Genomic DNA, 18,827 nt, shown 5'->3' on the forward strand with positions numbered 1-18,827 from the left:
AGCTAAAGGAAAAACACTGTTTTCTTCGGATTGGAAAGATTAAATTCCTGCTTTAAAAAAATGGTCACACTGAATGGAGAGATTTGAATCAAATTTATAAAACTATTAGGAAAAATGTTGATCACTCCTAAAGGAATTATTTAAGATACCAATCTAAACCCCCTTACCTGAAAAAGCAATGATAATCATGTCGATTATGTAAAAGATTAAGAACAAGTTTACCTTTATGCAAATGTTGAAAGAAACACTGAAGAAATCTTAGAAAGATGGAAACTTTAATGTCCTGTTATGTCCAAATCATGTGAAAATGTGATTTCAGTTTGTTACCTATATATAAAAGTGCATCTTGCACTGAGAGGTGTTTTTTGTTTTTTTTTTTAATACATGATTCATATAAAAATCACTTTTTCCCTAAGCCACAGAAGGGCTGTATAAAGGAAAATATCTAGACCCCCATTAATTTTGCCTCTGAGTACTCCCGGTCTTTTCAACCAAAGAAATATTAAAAGCATCTCCAAGACATTGTCATCTTTCTTTAAATGGTACTTTTTACAGGAGTACTCTCTAGTTTCAGCAGATTATATGCTGCTGTCCATTAGTCTCAAATCCTTTTAGAAAATGTTACATAATTAAATATGCATATATATGTACACACATACACATACATATATACACGCACATACGTATATATATATCCTTAAATGCTAGTTGAAATTATTTTTTAAACTGCCATATACTTTATCCCTATTTAAATAGCTTTGATCAATTTCGATGGCAAACAAATTCAGTTAGAAAGCATATCATATATTAAACTTTTGATACGGATGTATTTATGACAAGCAAATCATTAAAAATTATTTTAAATCACAAGTGTTTCAGGTATTTCATTTTAGAAAGCATTAGTTTTTAGCAAAACACTTGTAAAACCCACACCTACATTATTCTAATGCCAGAAAGTCTAACTTTGGTCTTGGTTTTCTGTAATAGTAGACCAAATTTGCTCCATTATGTAATCAAACTGTTTACTTTTACTTTCTCTTCCCCAAATCATTTAATCACTACCATTAGGAAAAGAATTATTATGTTCCAATTTGGAGTTAATGGTATCTCTTCCTAGCTATTACACAAACTGGAAATCCTAAGAGGTATAAGTATTTCAGGCTCACATAATTGTCTGTGTTAAGTGTGAGTTTTTTAAGATTAGATGACTGTAAAAATCTGTTTTGGGAATTCACTATAAATTGATTTAGTATACTGAACTCAAAAGAATGAATTGATATTATGTCTATGGTGTCATTAGGCAAAGAGGAAGTTCGAATTAGCTTTTAGATCTAACACAGTCTGTATTTTATTTATTAATCATCCAGTTCATTTTGCAAGTACAATTAAGAGAAGCTACTATATTCTAGTTTTATTTTCAGTTAGCACCAAGTCTAATGTGCAAATCTTGTACATACCATGCTAACCATTTTCATATTTCTGAATTAGAACTCTCTGACAATTTGACCAGACAGAATAACTAATATTCTCCATTATGAAATAAAGTTCAAAACTACTCTGTAACAACTCTCCATCATGTGGTATTTTATGAAATTAGCATTTTAGGATTTCCTCTGTAGGGTAGCAACCTTTAGTTCTGATAAAAATACATTAAAGTCTAATTACCATATTTGCTCTAAGACATTAGTAAGATTTACTAAGATATTCTTTTAAAAGGAGAAAAGATGAAGGTTGTATGAAACTGTTACACTAGAACATTTTGTGCAATGACAGGGTAATAATTTCCCATAATATATCATTTAAAGTCTCACTTTAATCCACTCAATATATATTGGAATTAGTTCTGACTTCTGGTATATAAAGGCTTAATTTTTTTGTATGTGAAAAACTCAATACTCATATGCATGTCTTTTACATGCCATTGCTATAATTAGCATTTGTTAAGAGTCCTGAACATAAACATCACAAACCAAGACCAAACTTTTACCCTTCCTAAGACAGTGGAGAAATAAGCAAGTAAAATCTTTCTCTTGCAGTGAAAAGCAGTTGGTTTCCTTTTTCTGTATCTTTTCATGTCTAAACTTGTTAATTCAGTTGTACACAAGAAGGCAATTAAACGATTGTCCTTTTGTCCTTATAACCAAAAGGTGGCACCTCTAAAAATTAGTTTTAGCTTTCAACAGAGATACTACATTAAAAAGAAAAAAAAAAAAAAAGGCATTTAAATGTCAAAGCCCTAGAAAGAAGATCTTGTTTTTGTGACTCGAGGTAATTCTACTTAGATAGGAAAGATAAGTGTCTCAAATGGAAAATGGTTTAGAAAATAACGTATATTACGTTGATGGTAAATGAAAGCAGCTCTTCTTTAGGTTAGTGTATAAACTTGTCCACTGAAGATACGTGGTGAAAAAAATACTTTCTGGGGTACATAGATTAGTGTGGAAGATCAGGCAGACTTGAGAAAGAAGGCTCCCTTTTCTTATCCGAAGTGGACACGTAGAAAAAAAAATGTAAGACTTGGCATTTCCCCTGATAAATCAAAGGAAAAGATATATCTGGACACTAACATCTGCTGATTTCTCTGCACTCACGTAGGATCCACTTGGGATGCTTTCCCATTACACTCAGCTAAGCACTTCTCTCTATCTCCTCCCATCTGACGGTCATCACTTAGCTGAATAATAGGAAAGGAAAGCTTATACCATTGATGATGGAATTAGAAATTTCTGAGGCTGCTGTCAAGGCTCTGTCCAACAAGTCCCTTTCACTTGACCTATCACGCAGGCAGCCAGGGCACATAGCTGTTTTGATACCTTTCTCTGTATTATAATAAGACATGAAAGCAAAAATATTTTCCCCTTCAAGATTTTTTAATTTGATGCTATCTTCCTACCATTACTTTCTAAACTTTGTCCCAGTACAAGAGGCTTCTTGGCCAACTGAGCTTCCATGCGCCTTCTAAATCGAGTACTGAAATTGTATAAGCATCATGTTTACATCTATTAAATATACTTATTAAAAGAAAATACAGTAAGGCATGAATTTGATATCTGGGCAAAAAAATGCAAACAGCAGAAAGGTAGAATGAAATCACAATTCATATGCAAATGCAGCTTTAACACAAAAGTTAAATGTTTGCTTTATTTCAAAAGGTTAATATTCAAGAAAGTCAAAATCACCATGTACACAAAGCTAACTAGATTAGCTTTCTCAAAGTAGAAATCCAAGCCTCCTGATAATACTGGTGTCACTAACAAATGTTTTGAAACTTTACTTTTTTTTGTTTGTTTGTTTGCCCCCCAACATAAAGGCCGTGCCAAAGAACCTCAGGAAAGTAATAATCTGTTTTAAAATTTTTTTCTCCACTCGAGAAACCTCTCCAAGTTCAGACATTACCAGTGATGGATAAGACCAAATCGTCAGCCCCGCAGGACAGATGGAACCAGGAAAAGTCAGATGTGGGCACTTAAAAGCAACAGCAATTAAGCAGTTGAAAGTGGGTTGGATCAGTGGTTTATTTTTGTTCCATTTGAAGGAATCTAGTGAGAGACACAGCCCCTTGCAAGCAGAAGATCAAGTCAAACTTGACGCTTCCCCTCTCTGGCAGCCGGGGCTGCATGGCTTGTCTACTTCCTTTATTCAGTTTAATTGCTTTTGGTACTCTAATTTTCTATCTCGTATTCTATCTTGTTCTTTTTCCCCTAGGCAGAAAGAAATCTTTCTCCTTTCATCACTACCTCCGTCTTTCCTCTGAGAAAAGGCAATCCTCTCCAGGAGGAGAAAGAAACCCTGTGCGTGCTTTGGATGGGAGGAGGGAGAAGATGAGAGATTTGAAAGGGGTTGGGGGGTGGGGGGAGGTGAAGGATAGAGATTGGGGGTGGGGGACGGAGGAGAGGAAATGAAAGAGGGAAAGAAGAAGATGGGGGATGACCAACATCATCAACTCCAGGCTCTAAATCACGGGCGCTGTGCAAAGTGCTTCTCCAGGAGAGGCACATGTGGTCTCATTACATCGCTCACAATAGGCCACCCGGGGCTCCCTGCCCAGGTCTCAGTCTCCCACCGCCAAAACCCAAGAGTACCGAGAACAAAATCTTACGGACGGATTCAAGCAAATAGGCACCGCTGAGGTGGCTGTGCCGCCAGTCCCGCTGTCTTACCTGGAGGGAGAACCAGGAGGTGGTGCGGGGCTCCGTCCCTACCGCGTCCCCGTGCGGACCGGTGCACACACGTCCTCTCGCTGCCTCTGCTCTTGGAGGGGCAGCCTGCAACACAAAAGGGGTGTGTGGGTGTGGGTGTGTGGGAGGTTTTCCAGGGCCACCAGCTGGTCCCAGCTGGCCGCCCCCACCCTACACACACCCCTTCGGGCACTGAGCCCCCCTCTCAGTTGAGCACCACCCTGGGGGGGGGGCTTGCCCCGGGCGCAGTCTCAAGTTGCCGCTGCCAAGCGCTGCTGCCGCCGCTGCAGGAGGAGGAGGTGGAGAGACACTGGGGGCAGTACTCGGTCTAGAGCATCCCCACACTGCAGCTTCTCCAGGAATCCCTCCAGTGAGGAGGCGGCCGCCCATCAGCTCCCAGCCCCGGCTGCCTGATTGGTTCCACCTGGGGTACGCTGCGCCGAGGAGCCAATCCTGGCGCACTAATAATAGGTGGATCCGCTCAGCCAACAGCGCCCATCCCAGTTCTGTTAGTGTCTCTCCATCCCCACAGCGGACAGGGACCTGAGGAGGGGGGGTTGAGAAGGGTTGGCGGGTGGGGGGGGAACTACGAGGGGGTACAGATGCCAAGGAGACGTAATCAAGGGCACCAGATAAACCCTCTGGGTAGTCGCAGGAATGCCCCGCAACCTGTTCAGCAAGCTGTAAGCACATGAGAGGGAGACTGCATAATACAAAGCTTTTCTTTTCTTTCTTTCTTTTTTTTTTTTTTTTTTTTTTTTTTTACTTTCAATCAAAACCTGCCCTGATACTGAGCATGCCCGGACTGCAACAGCACCCTAGGAGTTCCGATGTGTGTGGGTTCGCAGGCTGTGGGTTTTTCGAAAATGTGGGAGCCGGGAAGGAGAGGCAGAAGTTTGTCTTTGGCCATTTGACCCGCTGGAGTTGTGAAAGCAAAGCAGGGCGGGGAAAAGAAAGGATTCCGCAAGAGTGTCCTCAAACTGAGGACACAGGAAGGTGGCCCTCTGGGCTGTCGGAGGCTGATAATATTATCGTGTGGGTTCAGGGGTGGAAGCGGGGGTAGAATAATCTGAGCCTTGCTAGGTACCTGGAGACTTTTCGTAAAGGGTGCGGCGGATCGGAGATGCAGGGGACGCTCCTTCCCATAGGTGGGGCCGGGAAGCGCGACTCCACCCAGCAGCCGGGGCTGTCAGGCAGCGGAGAGTGCACTGGGAGTTTCCACTGAGGCGACCAATAAGTTTGTAGACTTGGGTCAAGGGCGACGTTGTTGAGGATGCAGTTTCTGCCAGCCCCCTCCCCCATCTCTCCACCCCCTGCCAGCGCAGTGACGACTAAAGCGTGGGTTCCCTCCCTCCTTCCTCTCCTTCCCCCGAACGACTCTGCTCGGGAGTAAGAAGCTTTTCCCCTGTTACAGCGGTGCTGACCTGATTGCCTCTAAGCTCTAGGGCAATTTATAGCTTGGTAATACCGAGAGATACCAAACTGGGAGGTTCAGCGTGTGGGGGGCAGGGAGAGCAAGCGAGGCAAGGGGCGGAGCGGAACCTGGCTCGGGGCAGGACCAAGTCCTGGCTCTGCTCCACAGGTGCAAGTCTTTCCAAACGCAAAGGAGCATTTCTGTCTCTCACTCACTGACCTTGTTTACCGGACTTTGAATCTCTGATTTGTTTTGCTTAGAAATACTTCCAGTTTGTGTAAACTTGATCAATAGCTACAAATGAGAACTCTCCTAACTGGGGTTCTTTATTTTACTGAGAAGATGATCACGGCATCTCAGTTAAGGAAATAAATAGCTATCTCAATTCCCCAAACCCATCCACTTTGAACTGGAGTTTCATTAACATTGGTTTGCAAAGGTAACTGTATCAAGAATTCAATTAACAGTAACACATTTCTTCAAGTTTTAATTAAATCTCTCCAATTTATGTAATGTTTAAGATTAAGATCCTTATTCTAAGTATAGGGGAAAAGAAGACAACTTGATATAAACTAATCCTTTTAATGACAAATACCTGTGTATTCTCCAAAATTGTTACTATATGTAAATATGTACCTCCCATTTTTAAAAATATTCCTCAAATCTTAGAATAATTTCATAGATGGAGAAAGATAATAGATGTTAGTTTAAAATCAACTTAAGTATTTGATGAGGAAGAAAAAGAATGAGGAGGTTGAGGGGTGAGGGGGAGGAGAAAAAGAAGAATCAATTACCTAACACTGTTTTCCAGTAAATGTCCTCACGTGAGGATCATTATATTATCCACCTAATAGAGATCTTTATTCTAAAAAATACTCCTAGCACATTCTCTATGTTCCAATAATTAAAAGCTGCTTGTTTTTAAAAGCTGTGTCCAATAGCTGCATGTAGAAACAAGTAAACTTATTTTAGAAGAAATTAGTAAGTAGAATATGATTCCATATTAATCTCTGTTCCAGACTCTGATCCTATTAACAGTGTTTTAGCCAATTTCTCTTCCTGTCTACCTCATATCCTACCCAATAATCAACTCTCTCTCAGTGGTCAGAATCCTAAACAACAAGAATGGTGTTAGATGTTTACATCCCAAAGTTCCTTGCAGGAGACTGCTGGCTAAGATAAGAATGGGTTTTACAGGTATATTGTGATTAACTTTGGAATAAACAGCATTTCTGATCATGAATATTAGGAAGACTCCACTTACATACTGGATATATATACACTGTAATTTTTACAGAACTAAGATTTTTTATTCTCTCTCCTATTCTTATGTTCGCTCCAAACTCTGGGAGTGATCTAAAGACCTCCACCTGGGCTCACATATCATGCTATTCTGTTGCAGAGAGTATATATCATCTCTTTGACTTTATAGTAGACTCACCTCCATTAAAAGAAAGATCAGGTCAATTGTCTTTTGTCTTTATCCAGTTCCTCAGGTACTTTTAAAATCTAGAAATCTCTATGTCTTATGCTACTGAGATTGAGCTCATCCCCTGGTTATCCTGTATTTTTAAAAAAATATTTGCTATTTTCAGAACTGTGTTTATCTATTTTATTCAACATTTTGTTTCCTCATTCTTTGCTTAAAGTAAAAAAAAAACCTTTGTTCATTTTTTTCTTCACATTTTTTGCTCTGAGATCTTGTCATCATTTTCTTTATTCCTTTTTCAATGGATTCATCTATTTATTACTTTAATGTTCCCTTTGCCACCTATGTTAGGCTACAGGATCAGAATAGAAATTAAATTGGATTGGGGCACTGAGGAGAAGAGTGTGTCTTATGGCAAGAGTGGGAATTCGAGACTTTAGAAACTAGAAATTCATTAAGTGCAAACTTAGCCAAGGTTTTGTATAGACCACAGAAAGAACACACAAGAGAGATATCAAGAAAATTCTCCACATTGCTGAAAAGGCTTGTATATGCTAGTTGATCAATGGTACTGAAGAGTTCCATTGAATTAACACTCTCATATATCATTAGTTTATATCTTTAATAACCACACTAATTGGTAAAATCTATTCATAAGTATCATTTCTCAGGGTTGTGAAAAAATGAAAAAATAACCAACTTTTCCATATTTTGCCTGTATAGATTTATTTTGTTTCTATAAATTCATATTTTCTTTTTCTTTTTCTTTTATAGCTATACATTTTCTGCCATTGCCTTTCAAGATACAGCCTTTTTTCTCCCCTCTTTCCAGGATAGAGGATTGATTAAATGTTTTCTGGAGCAAAAATCTGGATAGAATTCCAGCTTCCACACTAATTGTCTATGTGATCTTGAAAAATGTACAAAACCCCTCCAAGCCTCAGTTTTCTCATCTATAATATGTACAAAAGGACACAGCATATATCTTAGGGTTTTTTGTGAGGATTAAGTAATGCAATGTATATAAAGTGCTAGTTCCAAGCACATAGCAAGGATTTAATGACATTAGCCATTATTATTATTTTATCATTGTCATTCCTCTTGCCATTGTTTTTGTTTTTCAGATTTCTAGGAGATGGGACTTCCTCCCATAATCCAATCCATTTAAGCCAACAGTGAGGTGGACACTCTTTACATATGAGCGTTGAAGTTAGAAGAGAGTTAATCCATGTTATAAAAACTTGTTTATACATAAAGCATCAATAGTCTTCTATCTTGCATGTGTTGGTCTTAGACTGTAAGCTTCTAGGAGATGAATAAGTTTTAGAGAATGTGCACTTAAGTATTGTTTTGCTGTTAACATTTAGTTTATATTACTCGTTAAGCAAAATCTATTCTAGTGCTAAAAATATGAACACTGATGTTTTTGGTTTTTAGGAGGCCAGTGGAACCGACCACATGTTTTCAAAACACTTAAAGACAGTGTAGCCATCCATTTTGGTTTCCTTTCTCTCACAATCATTTGGCCTGATAGTACTGCTAATGATGTTATAGCCAACTGGTAAGGAGAAAACATCAGAGCCGTTTTAGAATTAGACAAAAAGAAATTAACCACATGGATTTTTAAACTGGACACCCAAAGTTTTAAATAAAGAGAATCTAGAATTGAAAGAGGAAAGAAAGAAAATGAACACATGGGAGTCAAGTCAAAGCTTAGTCTCTAGGGCAGAGAGTAAGAGTTCTATCATTGAACTACAATACTTTACAATTTTCACAGAAAAGAAAATAAAGAGCTAGAGGTATTCAATGTGGCTTTACAAAAGCCTTTTCTTAAAGTTATGGCTAAGAAAATATTGAAAATGAAAAGGAGGGCAGTGACTCAAAAAGTAATATACTGTGTCAGGCTGTTGAGGTTAGCAAAAGGAAAATAATATTTAAGTGAATCTATCTCAAGGGCAAAATAAAAAGTAGTTTGAGTTAATGTTAGCCAAAGGTTTTAGAAGGAAAACAAGTGATATATTTTTCAAATACCCTATCACCCCAGAAATATACTGTAGCAAAAGCAATTTTGCTAATAAAGCAAGAGCAACATTAAATTTTATATTAATTCCCTTTCAAATCAGAGGGAGAATTCTATTTAACTGAACACATAAGAGAATCATAGCTCAACTACTGCCTTCAATTTATGTAAAAAAAAAAAAAAAAAGTGTGTCCAGAGGGATTAATTACTTATCAAAAGCCATAGAGAGAGTTAAGGTAGGGTGAGGTTGTGGAGGAGGAGAAATATTCTGTGTTTTCAACAAGCTAAAGTGTTTTAATAATATTGTTTAGGAGAGAAGCAGGGCAGACATTCAAGACTTCAAAATTTGATTCTGGAATGGTGCTTAGTGCTTTGATAGAAGGCAGGAAAAACACAAATACGTCTGATTCATTCTAGTACACTCCTGGGAGGGTTTTTATAGAACGGATTATCTGGGTTTGATTCAACAATTTATATGCAACCTGGTCCATTTGTTTCTAATTCACCTAATACTAAATTAAGCATCAAAACTGGCAGGCTTTTGAAGGACAAGTTTATTTACTGGATATTGAACAAAGAGGAAATATAAGAAAGACACAAGGTTCTCTACCTCTAACCCCAGAATAAAAGTCTCTCATAGATCTGGGCATGCTTCCCTTTTGGATATTGAAGACTTGACAGAGGTAACAGGAGCCTGAGTGATTGGTCTCTTGGTCTGTGAGCATGCTTCCACCCCAAGGTAGTTGAAACCTATGGTGGATGCCATGATGATGACATCTCCTGGACCATGGTTGTCCATTATGTGTGTCCCTGTGTTTTCTATCTTAAGCAAGAATAGAGGAATAGATTTGAGTATCAGGAAGTCAATGGAATATAAATATTTAAAATATTTTTGAGAAAATTGAAACAGAAATGTTAATTTCTCCAATATCACACAGCACATCTCAATCCCCAAGACACGACAATCAAGAGAAATTTAAGATGTATTCAAAATAACTGTGACTACTTCAAGAACTCCAATCCTTCTCTAGTAGGCTCCAAAAATACAGAGTAAATGGAAAGATTTATGGATTAAGGAATAGCTTAAATAACACTTATTAATATAACTGTCTCATCATCACCAAGGGAAATGCATGAAACCAGAAAAGGGATATTTTGCCAGCCATCCTTCTTAATGAATAAGGTTACTGAGTTTTAGCTGTTGGCTTTAGAACTCTTAGAAATGTTCATTAGGAAATAGTATGAATAGTTTAAATGTTATTAATAAAGACACCAGTATATGCACCATCCAGCTTCAGAAATTAAGTATTGAAAATTACCTTTGCCATCATTCATTTGCTCTTCCTCATCTGATACTCTCTTACCTGCACCACCAAGGTAACCACTATCCTATATTTTGTGTTTACCATTATCTTGCTACTCTTTATAGTTTTACCACATATATATGTAACTCTAAAAATTGTCATTTTCAGTTTTTCCTTTTTTTGGATTTTTATAAATGGACTTGTGCAGTAATATATATTCCTTCAACACACTTAGTTTGAGTACATTTTGGGATTCATCCATGTAGCTGAAGTTTATTCACTATAACTCATAGATTGTATTCAATTGTATGAATACATCATTTTTTTAAAAAAATAAATTTATTTATTTATTTATTTATTTATGGCTGCATTAGGTCTTCGTTGCTGCGCGCAGGCTTTCTTTAGTTGCGGTGAGCGAGGGCTACTCTTCATTGCTATGTGCGGGCTTCTCATTGCGGTGGCTTCTCTTGTTAGGAGTACGGGCTCTATGTGCCTGGGCTTCAGTAGTTGTGGCACTCGGGCTTCAGTAGTTGTGGCTCATGGGCTCTAGAGCACAGGCTCAGTTGTTGTGGTGCGTGGGCTTAGTTGCTACGCGGCATGTAGGATCTTCCCGAACCCGTGTCCCCTGCACTGGCAGGCGGATTCTTAACCACTGTGCCACCAGGGAAGTCCCCATCATTGTTTTTTACCCGTTCTTTTGTCTATAGATATTTGCATTGTTTTGCTATTACATATGGTACTGCTATAATCAGTTTCAAACATGTCTTTTGTTTTGCATGTGCATGAGTTTCTCTTGGGTATACACCTAGAATAAGAAATGGACCCACGTTTTATAGATCTGAGGTTTTTACAATTTAGGGACCTTATTTTAAAATATAGCCCCAAATTAGGAATGGAAGTGTATATTTATTTGGAATGAAAAATGTCACAACAAATTTTTTTTTATTGACAATATGTCCCACACTGTATATTTCATAGCTGTGACTCATTTTTTAACTAGACGTCTGTACCTCTTAATCTACCTCAGCTATTTCTCTCATCCCCACCACTCTCCTCTGCTCTGCCAACCACCTGTCTGTTCTCTACATCTGTGACTCTGTTTCTCTTCTGTTATATTTACTCATTTGCTTTATTTTTTAGATCCCCCATATGAGTGAAATCATACAGTATTTGTCTTTCTCTGTCTGACTTATTTCACTTAGTATAATACCCTACATGTCTATCTATGTTGTCAAAAATGGCAAGATTTCATTCCTTTTTATGGCTGAGTAATATTGTATTGTATGTATACCACATCTTCATCCATTCATTTATCGATGGACACCCTTAGGTTGCTTTCCTATCTTGGCTATTGTAATTAAAGCTGCAATGAACATAGGGGTACACATATTTTTTGAATTAGTGTCTTTTTTTTCCTCAGATAAATACCCAGGAGTGGAACTGCTGGATCATAAGATAGTTCTATTTTTAATTTTTTTAAGGAACTTCTATACTTTGTTTTCCACAGTGGCTGAACCAATTTACATTCCCACCAACAGTGCATGAGGATTCCTTTTTCTCCATATCCTTGCCAACACTTGTTACTTGTTGTCTTTTTGATAGTAGCCATTTTGACAGGTGTGCGGTGATATCTCATTGTGGTTTTGATTGGCATTTCCTTGATGATTGATGATGTTGAGCACCTTTTCATGTGCCTGTTGGCCATATGTATGTCTTATTTGGAAAAAATGTCTACTCAGGTACTCTACCCATTTTTTTTTTCACCTGCCCATTTTTTAATTGGGTTGTTTTCTTGATGTTGAATTTGTTGTGTTCTTTGTATATTTTGGATATTAACTCCTTATTAGGTACATCATTTGCAAATATTATTAACATCTTCCATTCAGTAGGTGGCCTTTTCATTCTGTTGCTAGAAGCTTCTTAGTTTGATGTAGTCCCATATGTTTATTTTTGTTTTTGTTGTTTCCTTTGCCTGAGGAGACAGATCCAAAAAAATATTGCTGACTGACGTCAAAGAGTATACTGTCTATGTTTTCCTATAGGAGTATGGTTTCAGGTCTTACATTCAGGCCTTTAATCAATTTTGAGTTTGTTTTCTTTTGTGTGTGTGTGTGTGTGTGTGTGTGTTTGTGTGTGTGTGTGTGTGTGTGTGTGTGTGTGTGTGTATGGTATGAGGAATTAGTCCAATTTGGTTCTTTTGCATGTAGTTGTCCAGTTTTCCCAGCTGTTGAAGAGGCTGTCTTTTCCCCATTGTATATTCTTGCCTCCTTTGTTGTAGATTAATTAATCACATAAACGTGGGTTCATTTCTGGTCTCTTTATTCTGTTCCATTGATCTATGTGTCTGTTTTTGTGCCAGTACCATACTGTTTTGATGACTGTAGCTTTGTAGTATAGTTTGAAATCAGGGAATCTGATACTTTTAGCTTTGTTCTTCCTCAACATTGTTTTGGTTATTCAGGGGTTTTTTTGTGTGTGTTTCCATACAAATTTTAGAATTATTTGTTCTAGTTCCATGAAAAATGCCATCAACATTTTGATAGGGATCACACTGAATCTGTAGATTGCCTTAGGTAGTATGGTCATTTTAACAATATTAATTCTTCAAACCTATGAACACGGTATAGCTTTCCATTTGTTTGTGTCCTTTTTAGTTTCTTTATCAGTGTTTTATAGTTTTCCAAGGGCAGGTTCTTTATGTCCTTAGTTAGATTTATTCCTAGGTATTTTATCCTTTTTGAAGTGATTGTAAATGGGACTGTTTTCTTAATTTCTATTTCTGATCGTTCATTGTTAGTGTTTAGAAATGCAACAAACTTATGTATATTAATTTTGTATTCTGTAACTTTACTGAATTCATTGATGAGTTCTAGTTGTTTTTTTTTTGGTGCTGTCTTTAGGATTTTCTGTGTATAGTATCATGTCATCTGCTATTTAAAAATAGCCTCAAAATAGGAATGGAAGTGTATATTTATTTGGAATGAGAAAAGAAATCACAACAAATTTTTAAAACAATTTTTCTTATTTGGTGGAGATCAATGATAAATCTTTGAGCTTTTAACTTGTATTTTTCTGATTACTGAGAAATTTGTTGAGAATAATATCATATGTTATTGGCCATTCATATTTCCTTTTCTGTGAAATGCCTTTTCTAAATCATTTCCCCATGTTTTATTTTTGGTCTTTGATTCATTGGAGTTCATTATATATTCTTTGTATTAATATTTTGTTGGTTATATGTATTGCATATATCTTTTCTCAACTTGTGGCTTGTATTTTCATTTTGTTCTGTTTTTTTTCAATGAAGAGAAATGCTTAATTTTAGTATAGCCCAGTCCTATGATTCTTTCACTTCATAGTCTCTATATTTATAAAATTAAAAATATTTAAACTTTTATGTTTGAGTCATCAATATATCTAAAATATTTTTTGTATATACCTTGAGATAGAACTTATTTTTTTTTCTACTGATGACCAGTTGTCTCAGCACAGTTATTGAGTGCCTGTCCTTTCCCCCATCAACCTGCAATGCTAGCTTTGTCTAGATCACTTTTTCATTTTTGCATGTGTGTTTCTTATCTATCTCTGCATCAACAGTACACTGCTTTAATTATGTAACTTTATAATAGATTTTGATATCTAAAAGCATTCCCCACTCCTCCTCCTCCACTGTTTCTTCTTTCTTCTATTCCCCAAGTGTCTTGACTGCTCACCTTAAGCATGCTCATATAATTTAGAATTGCCCTGTAAATTTCCAGAAAAAAACCAGTTAATATTATTGATAACATTTATTATATATTTTACTAATTTGCGAAAAAATTGGTAGCACTATGACTTTGACTCTATCAGAGACATTATGCACTTTTTCCCCAGATTTAAGTACCAGTTTTTATTGTTCAAGGTAAATTCTACCATTTAAAACTTGCATTTCCTCATAAAAAATGAAGTTGGCTTTTGTAGCAAAGCTGCTAAACTAATTAATAATGATAATCTGGATATTATTTAGATTTTCTCTGGAGACAAAAATCTATGAATAATGACAATTTTCTCAACATCTATTATTTTCATTTCTTTTGCTTGATTATTGCATTGGGTAGATGATCCACTTAAGTAAAGATCCTTATTATTTTAACTTTAAGGAAAACACCTTTAATGTGTTACCAATAAGTGTTTGTTGTAGAGTATTTGACAAACTCCTTATAAGGCAAAGAAGTTCTCTCCTATTTCTGGTTTACTTTTTTATTTTTTAATCATAGACAGATGTTGAATTTTCTCTAGGTTTTAATTTGTTTTTGCATCTACTGAGAGGGCAATTTCCTCTTAATATGTTAATGTGATTTATATTAATATGTATTTTAATATTGAATTAATCTTTCACTTTTGACATAAATTAACTCTAATATAAATCTATTTTTTAAATAAATTGCTGGATTTGGTTTCATGATATTCTGTTAAGATGTTTGCATTTCTGTTGTTGACTAAGATTCAGTTATAATTTTCCACTTGAGCTGTACTTGCTGGTTTTGATATCAAGGTTACTAAAGCATCAAATAACATGTATTGGGTCTGTGTTCTTTTTTCTGTGTAGCACAACCTTTCACATCACACCTTTATGGATAGCTTGTTTTATGCCCTATATATGAAATCTTTGCTCACTCTGAAGTTATGAAGACAGTTTCTTATGCTTTCATCTAAGAGATTTGCTAGTTACTTTTAACATTTAAATAAGTAAGCCATCTGGAATTGATTTTTATGCATGGTGTCAGACTGGGGGTCAATATTCATTTTTTTTCTATGTGAATATATGGTTGATTCAACTCATTATTTTTACTATTCTTTTAGTGTTTATATAACATATACTCTTTAATTATTGCAATCACATACACATTTTTATATTTACCACTTTCTCAATAATGCTATAATTTAGGAACATGTAATCCCATTTATTCCTATACCACTAGTAGCATAAATCTGACAATTTATTCTAATTATACAAATATTTTAAATCTACATTATCATTAGTTTTGTACAATATTCATTTATATTTACCCACAAACTTTTGTTGTTCTTTTTCATTGTTTCATGCATTTCTGTTTTTATCTGGGTTTTCCTCCAGCCTGGAAAACATCTTATAACTTTTGTTGTGGTACAAGACAGCTATTCACAAATTATCTGAACTTTAGTTTGTTTAAAAATGTCTTTAATTTCATCTTAATTTTTGAAGTATATTTTCATTGAACATAGAAATATAGGCTGATAATATATGTGTTTTTTCCCCAGGACTTTAGAAGCATCATTGAATTATCTTCTAGTTTGCATTGGTTTTGATGAGAATGATTTTTTTTTTTCTTTCTCAGCCTGCATAAAATATGTTCATTTTCTCTGACTGCTTTTAGGATTTTCATTTTTCAAATCAATTTCAATATGCTTTCTTTGGTTTCAGTTTTTTGTGTGTTTATTTTGCTTGGGGTCATTGAGCTTCTTTAATCTGTAAACAGAGTTTCGATCAAATTAGGGAAAATTCTGACAATTTTAAAAATATTTCTTCTCATTCCAACCACATTTCCTCTTTTCTAGGATTCCACTTCTATATATGTTAGACTGCTTAATATTTTTCCACAGGTATCCAAAACTCAAGGGTTTTCCCTCCCTTTTACTCTTTTTGCTTCTGTGTTAATAGTTCTTTTGCTATGTCCTTATACACACGGGTTTTTTGTTTTTTTTTTTTCTCGGTATCTCATCTGTTATTTAGTCTATCAATTCTCATTTCAAATATTGTGCTTTCAGCTTCAGAATGTCATTTGTTTTATATCTTCTGTTTCTCCCTCTGTTATGTTTATATTTACCTTTAAGCATGAACTTATCTCATTTGAAATCCTTGTTAATTCTATCATCTATTATTTCTGTGTTTTTTCCTATTGATTGATTTCCCTCATGATTATGTGTCAAAGTTGCCTCCTTCTTCTTTCTAGTATTTTTTTATTGGATACAGGACATTGTGAATATTACATTGTCAAATGTCTGAATACTACTGTCTTCCTTTAAAGTGTACTGAAGTTTATTTTGGCATGCAGATTAATTTCTCTTAGACCAATTTGTTCATGTTAAGGTCTATCTACAACCCAAGGTCCAACTGCTTTTTGTAAATAAAATTTTATTAGAATCCAGCTACACCCATTTGTTTGTCTGTTGTCCATGGCTGCTTTCACATAGCAGAGATAAGCATTTGGTACTCACAGAAGTTATATGACCTACAAAGCCTAAAATATTTGTGGTCTAGTCTTTTACAAAGACAAATTTGCTGATTCCTGTCTTAGGCAAGTATGTGGACCTGAGTGAAGTCAGTAATAATGACACGTTTAAGATGAGACACATTTGGGAGATGTTTAAAAACATGTATTTAAATGTTTTCCAGGTCAAAGGTGGTAGAGAGTGAGGAATTTAGACAAGAGTCTCAATATCTGAGCTGGTTAATTGAATAATTATTAGAGTCATTGACTACAGAGCAAATACAGAGAAAAGTATGCTTTAAAAAGAATGTGAGTTCAGTGTGGGGTTTTAGAGTTTAAGTTGCCTATGGAAAGGAGATCTGGTGATGTCACTTAAGTCAGTAATTCTCAGGTCTGGGAATTTGGTCAAGGTTAGAGATAACAATTTGGGGACAGTTATTGTTGATTTATGATTGAATTCATAGAAATAAGAAAAATTCTCACCATTTCTATTATTTTGCTAGCATATGCTTTTAAACAAGGGAATAAGCAAGCATACTGATATCTCAACAACTTTAACCCTGTTTAAAAAGTTCCTTAGATCTTAATTTCATATAAAGAATACCATGAAGAGATACCTTTACTTATAATAAACAAAAAAATATTGAATAAATAAAAAGTTTGTTTGTAAGGCAATTGTTTGGAATTTAAACATATATATTTAAGTGGAAACACTCTCAAAATACTCCTCTAGAGAATTCACAAAACTTGTAAAATCTATTACAAGCTCAAAGTTTAGTAATAATAATCCCATGTTGAGTATTCCTAACTGCCACTTTAAATATGGTTTCTAAAGAAGAAAAACATCAGTGCTGTATCTCAGAATATTAAAAAGATATTTTCAAAATTAGCATATTTTATAATGGTAATATGTTGGGTTTTATAGTGTATTTCTTACCCATATCATTTTAGTGTAATAGTCCTCTGATGTCATTCCCATTGTTCCCACTTAACAGAGGATGAAAGAGGGTCACATTGTTTAAAAGGCTTGCAATTAAAGGTAATAGGGAGTATAACCTGGTTCTACCAATGCAATGTCTTTTGTTTTACCCAGTCTCCCTCTCTACTTTCTGCATTGGTAGTGGCAGAGCACACATTGAAACCAGGCAAATCTAGAATGGAGTGTCTAGGGCTAGTTTCAGGGTATATCAGTAATCATGAACAAAACGTGGAGCAACTAGGTGAAGGTAGCCATTTTAATTCAATGATCAAATAAGTTTTTCCCAAGAGATGAAAGTACTGTGGTGATGTTGGGTTAAAGATTAAGAATTAAAAAAAAAAAAAAAAAGATTAAGAATTTAACATCAGTGGTGTTGAGATGAGCAGATGGGAAGCAGATTCTGTACACGTCTAATAGATCAGAAGACTTTGAAACTGACTAACAGAAGGTGAAAGAGAAAGAACATGGACTGCTTTGAAAACAGGTAGCAAAGAACCAGTAAATACCAGCAATTTAACCAAGCTTGAATTGACCTAAAGTTTGGGAAATTAACTTTGCTGTGCTGCCTGTTCCTAAGGCAATGTTAGATATTTGTTCATAAGAGAGAGACTGTAGTAAAAATTAAAGTGTACACAATTGATATTTCTATGATTTGACTTTGTTTAAATAATGATGAAAGAATTATGAACTTCATACAATCTACTTAGTGATTATTGCTTATAATTGTTTTATTCTTTTTAAAATGTCTCCATTTCCCTGCTTAAGTATGGGTTTCTCAGCTGAGCAATCCAAGTGTTTATACTTTCACTTAAACTGCAGAGTTTTCAAAACATTGAAAAACAAATGAACTGGAATTTTTAATTAATCTCAATTAGAATAGATGTATTTAATCTCAAACTTAACATATAGGATCTTAAGTTTTATACAGTACTTTAAATTTTTGTAGCATTTATCTGTTTGCAAAGCACATATTGAACACTGCTAAAATAAAAAATGATTAAGCAATCTACACTGTTAATATCCCCAGAAATGGAAAGAAGTTTAACTTCTAAATACAAAATAAATTGTTTACGGTTTAATTATAGTGTTTTTTTTTCTTTAAATAAATGTCTTAAACAAGTATTTCTTTATCAACTGACTCAAGTCTCAATTCTGATATTTTCCAGGCAACCCATCATAAGGTAAAAACTTATTTCCTACCCTTTCTCCATTAAAAGTATTTTCCTCTGAATGCCTCACAATATTTTTTGTTGTTTGTTTTCTGAAAACTTGT

General features: G+C 35.4%; 1 protein-coding gene across 2 annotated transcripts in view; it reads right to left on the reverse strand.

Annotated features, from left to right (window-relative positions):
• The window catches only part of SYT1 (synaptotagmin 1), a 537,233-nt gene extending 532,692 nt beyond the window's left edge, over positions 1 to 4,541 (reverse strand). For both annotated transcript variants that reach the window (XM_007194974.3, XM_007194973.3), the window contains exon 1: positions 4,161 to 4,541. The gene's annotated coding sequence lies outside the window, so the exon portion shown is untranslated. The remainder of the gene's footprint in view (positions 1 to 4,160) is intronic.
• Positions 4,542 to 18,827: the final 14,286 nt, after the last annotated feature.

The sequence above is a fragment of the Balaenoptera acutorostrata genome, chromosome 11 (assembly GCF_949987535.1).
Source record: "Balaenoptera acutorostrata chromosome 11, mBalAcu1.1, whole genome shotgun sequence".
Classification (NCBI taxonomy): domain Eukaryota; kingdom Metazoa; phylum Chordata; class Mammalia; order Artiodactyla; family Balaenopteridae; genus Balaenoptera; species Balaenoptera acutorostrata.